General features: G+C 48.3%; 1 protein-coding gene across 1 annotated transcript in view; it reads left to right on the top strand.

The window, feature by feature from the left end:
• The first annotated feature begins 545 nt into the window (after nt 1-545).
• lifra (LIF receptor subunit alpha a) overlaps nt 546-7,057 on the top strand; it is a 21,813-nt gene continuing 15,301 nt past the window's right edge. The window contains exon 1 of the mRNA XM_053480969.1: nt 546-655. The gene's annotated coding sequence lies outside the window, so the exon portion shown is untranslated. The remainder of the gene's footprint in view (nt 656-7,057) is intronic.

The raw sequence follows: 7,057 nt of genomic DNA, 5'->3' as shown, positions 1-7,057 counted from the left end.
CTGGGTGATCGTACCCCACCCCCACGGGATCTTGTTGAAGAGTGGAATGCATTGCCTCAGAACAACATCATGAGGCTAGTGAGGAGCATGAGACGTCGCTGTCAAGCTGTCACTGCGGCAAATGGTGGAAACACCCCGTTGCTGACATTGTGAATCTTCGTTATTTGGGGCTATCCCTGTTATTGTCTACATTTTGGGGTAATAAATATTAAACTCATGAAAATGGTGTTATTAGTAATATCAAAGGGAACTTTTACTTATTTCATTCAGATTCAGAGTGAATAGGAAAAGCACTCATGTAAATAACAATATCCCTTAAACTTGTTGTGATATACAGTATATATATCACTGGAGTTTATAATCACACTACAGAGGGTTCTGTATCCTCATGTGTAATGTTTATATTTTAGATACACTGTATCACTTGTTAGAGTCGGATCAGTGGGAGTCGGTTCTCCTCACAGTGAGTCGGTTCAGTGAGTCGGTTGAGTGACTCGGCTCCTGTAAGGTCCTCCTCCTGATCCAGACTCCGGGACACTGGGATGTGTGTGTGTGTGTGTGTGAGCAGTGTGTGTGTATGAGTGTGTGTTCGGATAAGGCGCTGATCTCCGCTGACGATGCCGCGGTCCTGATGTTCCCGGAGTGTGTGACCGAGGTGAGGAGTGTGTGTGTGTGTGTGTGTGTGTGTTCCCGGACCCCAGGACACCGGAGTGTGTGTGTGTGAGTGTGTGAGAGAGCGGACCGGGAGGAACCGTGTGTGTGTGTGTGTGTGTGTGTGTGAGAGAGCCGTGTGCACACTGACTCAGTACTGCGGCACACCAGGCCTCACACACACACACACACACACACACAGCTTTAATCACAAACAACATTTATATAATAACTACACACACACACACACACACACACACTGTGTCGCTTAACGATGTTTATTAGTTTGTTTGTTTGTTTATCCCGCGCGCTACAGGCTGTAAATACACTGTAACACATTTATTCATTTATAATAATAATAATAATGTGTTATTGTGTTACTGTAATAGTGTGTGTGTGTGTGTGTGTGTGTGTGTTGAGGTTCTGACTGTAGATACACGTTATACAGTTCGATACAAAATGTGTGTGTGTGTGTGTGGTGCTCAGGCCGCTCGCGCGCGCGCGTGTGTGTGTGTGTAGTGTTGGTGCTGTTACAGTTATAAATCAGTATCGCGATACTAACACACTCTGATACACACTCTCATATCATGCTCTGTGTGTGTGTGTGTGTAAAAATCCTCTCATGACTGTTAAAGTGATCAGAGAGCACAGTGTGTGTGTGTGTGTGTGTGTGAGACCCTGAAAGTGAGGGTGTGAGTGTGTGGGGGTGTTTAGTACACTGGCGTTTCTGTCTACATTGGGCGATGGACACACACACACACACACACACACATGGACACACACACTGTTTCTGTGGTAGTTACTAACATGGTCGGGTTGCCAGGTTGTATCTGAGCACCTGGTGGTGAGGGGACTCGAACCCATCACCTTCTGGTCTACAGTCGACACTCTGCCCTGTGTAGTGCACTAGAGTGTGTTAACCTCAGTCCTGAAGTCTGTGTACTGTACAGCTCTCGCTACACGCACTGTACAGCTCTCGCTACACACGCACTGTACAGCTCTCGCTACACACGCACTGTACAGCTCTCGCTACACGCACTGTACAGCTCTCGCTACACACGCACTGTACAGCTCTCGCTACACACACACTGTACAGCTCTCTCTACACGCACTGTACAGCTCTCGCTACACACACACTGTACAGCTCTCTCTACACGCACTGTACACTGTACACACACTGTACAGCTCTCTCTACACGCACTGTACAGCTCTCGCTACACACACTGTACAGCTCTCGCTACACACACACTGTACAGCTCTCTCTACACGCACTGTACAGCTCTTGCTACACACACTGTACAGCTCTCGCTACACACACTGTACAGCTCTCGCTACACGCACTGTACAGCTCTCGCTACACACGCACTGTACAGCTCTCGCTACACACGCACTGTACAGCTCTCGCTACACACGCACTGTACAGCTCTCGCTACACACGCACTGTACAGCTCTCGCTACACACACACTGTACAGCTCTCTCTACACGCACTGTACACTGTACACACACTGTACAGCTCTCTCTACACGCACTGTACAGCTCTCGCTACACACACTGTACAGCTCTCGCTACACACACACTGTACAGCTCTCTCTACACGCACTGTACAGCTCTCTCTACACGCACTGTACACTGTACACACACTGTACAGCTCTCTCTACACGCACTGTACAGCTCTCGCTACACACACTGTACAGCTCTCGCTACACACACACTGTACAGCTCTCGCTACACACACTGTACAGCTCTTGCTACACACACTGTACAGCTCTCTCTACACGCACGGTACAGCTCTCTCTACACGCACTGTACAGCTCTCGCTACACGCACTGTACAGCTCTCTCTACACACACTGTACAGCTCTCTCTACACACACTGTACAGCTCTCTCTACACGCACTGTACAGCTCTCTCTACACGCACTGTACAGCTCTCGCTACACGCACTGTACAGCTCTCGCTACACACACACTGTACAGCTCTCGCTACACACACACTGTACAGCTCTCGCTACACACACACTGTACAGCTCTCTCTACACGCACTGTACACTGTACACACACTGTACAGCTCTCTCTACACGCACTGTACAGCTCTCGCTACACACACTGTACAGCTCTCGCTACACACACACTGTACAGCTCTCGCTACACACACTGTACAGCTCTTGCTACACACACTGTACAGCTCTCTCTACACGCACGGTACAGCTCTCTCTACACGCACTGTACAGCTCTCGCTACACACACACTGTACAGCTCTCTCTACACACACTGTACAGCTCTCTCTACACGCACTGTACAGCTCTCGCTACACGCACTGTACAGCTCTCGCTACACACACACTGTACAGCTCTCGCTACACACACACTGTACAGCTCTCTCTACACGCACTGTACAGCTCTCTCTACACGCACTGTACAGCTCTCGCTACACACGCACTGTACAGCTCTCGCTACACGCACTGTACAGCTCTCTCTACACGCACTGTACAGCTCTCTCTACACGCACTGTACAGCTCTCGCTACACACACACTGTACAGCTCTCGCTACACACACATGTACAGCTCTCGCTACACGCACTGTACAGCTCTCGCTACACGCACTGTACAGCTCTCGCTACACGCACTGTACAGCTCTCGCTACACACACACTGTACAGCTCTCGCTACACGCACTGTACAGCTCTCGCTACACGCACTGTACAGCTCTCGCTACACGCACTGTACAGCTGTCGCTACACACACACTGTACAGCTCTCGCTACACGCACTGTACAGCTCTCGCTACACGCACTGTACAGCTCTCGCTACACACGCACTGTACAGCTCTCTCTACACACACTGTACAGCTCTCTCTACACGCACTGTACAGCTCTCGCTACACGCACTGTACAGCTCTCGCTACACGCACTGTACAGCTCTCGCTACACGCACTGTACAGCTCTCGCTACACGCACTGTACAGCTCTCGCTACACACGCACTGTACAGCTCTCGCTACACACGCACTGTACAGCTCTCGCTACACACGCACTGTACAGCTCTCGCTACACACACACTGTACAGCTCTCGCTACACACGCACTGTACAGCTCTTGCTACACACGCACTGTACAGCTCTTGCTACACACGCACTGTACAGCTCTCGCTACACACGCACTGTACAGCTCTCGCTACACACGCACTGTACAGCTCTCGCTACACAGACTGTACACTGTACACACTGTACAGCTCTCGCTACACAGACTGTACACTGTACACACTGTACAGCTCTCGCTACACACGCACTGTACAGCTCTCGCTACACACGCACTGTACAGCTCTCGCTACACACGCACTGTACAGCTCTCGCTACACACACACTGTACAGCTCTCGCTACACAGACTGTACACTGTACACACTGTACAGCTCTCGCTACACACACACTGTACAGCTCTCGCTACACACACACTGTATAGCTCTCGCTACACACACTGTACAGCTCTCGCTACACACACACTGTACTGCTCACGCTACACACGCACTGTACAGCTCTCGCTACACACGCACTGTACAGCTCTCGCTACACACGCACTGTACAGCTCTCGCTACACACGCACTGTACAGCTCTCGCTACACACGCACTGTACAGCTCTCGCTACACACGCACTGTACAGCTCTCGCTACACACACTGTACAGCTCTCGCTACACACACTGTACAGCTGTCGCTACACACACACTGTACAGCTCTCGCTACACACACTGTACAGCTGTCGCTACACACACACTGTACAGCTCTCGCTACACAGACTGTACACTGTACACACACTGTACAGCTCTCGCTACACACACACTGTACAGCTCTCGCCACACACACACTGTACAGCTCTCGCTACACGCACTGTACAGCTCTCGCTACACACACACTGTACAGCTCTCGCTACACGCACTGTACAGCTCTCGCTACACGCACTGTTCAGCTCTCGCTACACACGCACTGTACAGCTCTCGCTACACACACTGTACAGCTCTCGCTACACACACTGTACACTGTACAGCTATTGCTACACGCACTGTACAGCTCTCGCTACACACACACTGTACTGCTCACGCTACACACACACTGTCCTGCTCTCGCTACACACGCACTGTACAGCTCTTGCTACACACGCACTGTACAGCTCTTGCTACACGCGCACTGTACAGCTCTCGCTACACGCACTGTACAGCTCTCGCTACACGCACTGTACAGCTCTCGCTACACACACACTGTACAGCTCTCGCTACACGCACTGTACAGCTCTCGCTACACACACACTGTACTGCTCACGCTACACACGCACTGTCCTGCTCTCGCTACACACGCACTGTACAGCTCTCGCTACACGCGCACTGTACTGCTCTCGCTACACGCGCACTGTACTGCTCTCGCTACACACGCACTGTACAGCTCTCGCTACACGCACTGTACAGCTCTCGCTACACACACACTGTACAGCTCTCGCTACACACACACTGTACAGCTCTCGCTACACGCACTGTACAGCTCTCGCTACACACGCACTGTACAGCTCTCGCTACACACACACTGTACAGCTCTCGCTACACACACACTGTACAGCTCAGTTCATTCACCAGCTCGTCTCTGATTGGTTAATCACCTCCACTGTTAGTCTCCGCCCCTTTATCACAGCGTGTTCTCTTAAACATACATACTCTACACATTACAGTCTATTATAATATAGTTAAAGTAAACAAATAATTTTGTTTTTGTAAAATTGTATAAATTATAATTACACAAGAGCATATTCAATGATACATAAGTTACTATAAAAAATGTTTATTTTATTAATGTAATAAATGTAAAAAATCAGATAAAAACAAAATTGTATGATTTAGTAAGAGTCTAGCAAGTTGTGTGTATGTGTGTGTGTGTGTGTAGTGTGACAGAAATGTATAAAGATCAGATCTTATTATAGAACAGACTCACACACACACACAGAGAACTCCCTGAGTGAGACTCTATCCTGAGTTTATCAGCTGGTTCTAAATTAAAGCTCTGAGTTGTTTATAATGAGAGTGTTTTATGTTGAAGGTCTTCAGCCCCGTTCACACTGCAGGTCTCAATGATCAGTTCTGATTTGTTGCCTAGATCTGATGTTTTTGACCGTCTGTTTACACGTTCTTTCAACTATGACTCATATCCCATACACGTGTTTACACTCGCCATACCATCTGAAACATCGCGCATACTTAAAGGGAGGTTCTTGCGCTACACACTAACCAAGATAGACGAAGGTGAAGTCTGCTTAACGCTCTGTGATATATGCTAAGTTCACGAAACGTCACCATGGTTTTAAAACGGAGGAGGAGAAAAAATGGCATAACTGCAGCCTGTGCACATGCTTCATTTACCAAATACTCATTTCTTAATGTTATTTAGCCCTAAAAAGCATTAAAAAAGGGGGGGGGGGGACTGGGGGCTTTTCCTCTTCCATGTCACCTGCGATGTTATAATTCCACACGCGCTTCCACCGTAGAATAACATTACGTCATTAAACCGAGAAGAAATCACAGTTTTAATGGCGTACAGAATGCAATGACTCAGGAAATCCGATTTATATCCGAATTATATCCGAATTATATCCGATTTATATCCGATTTATATCCGATTTATATCCGATTTATATCCACATATGAAGGAGGCCTGAAACCGATCTCGACATATCCGAATGCTTGTGTTTTTCCCTGTTTACACGAACATATCGGATATGTGTCACATATGAGCTAAACATCAGAATTGGGTCAGATTTACCCGACAGTGTGAACGTAGCTTTAGGTCTAATGTAATAAAACATTCTCTATAAAGTTATTACATAAATACGATTTTTATTTCTTGCAAACAAAATAAATATTAAACATGACCGTGTGAGACGTCACACACTAACTCATATCTACTGTAACAGATTCCAGCTCAGCACTGATACACACACACACACACACACACACACACACACACTGCAGCTTCTGAGAGGAATGTGTGAGAGGTGTGTTGAGAACAGTGTTTTAGTAAGCAGTGTTTGTGACAGGCGTGTGTGTGTGTGTGTGTGTGTGTGTGTGTGTGTGTGTGTGTGTGTGTGTGTGTGTGTGTGTGTTTAACCCCACAGTGCAGTACTGTGTCTGTGGGAGTCTCAGCCTCTCAGTGTATTAGGAAATGATGTCACTTGTTTCCTGAATCCCTCTCGTGTGTGTGTGTGTGTGTGTGTGTGTGTGTGTGTTTTCCGGACAGCTGCTTTATGGAGCAGCACCCCCCCTCCCCCCCCACACACCCCCGTTGGGACTCAGTAATGTGACCGTGCTGTACGCAGATCATGGTGTTATGTTTGGTAGCTGCTGTTTTAAAGGGGTCATGAACACACACACACACACACAC

This window comes from Clarias gariepinus, chromosome 21, assembly GCF_024256425.1.
Source record: "Clarias gariepinus isolate MV-2021 ecotype Netherlands chromosome 21, CGAR_prim_01v2, whole genome shotgun sequence".
Taxonomy (NCBI): Eukaryota; Metazoa; Chordata; class Actinopteri; order Siluriformes; family Clariidae; genus Clarias; species Clarias gariepinus.
Note: the sequence above shows the minus strand (reverse complement) of the source record. Positions and strands in the feature narration are given on the sequence as shown.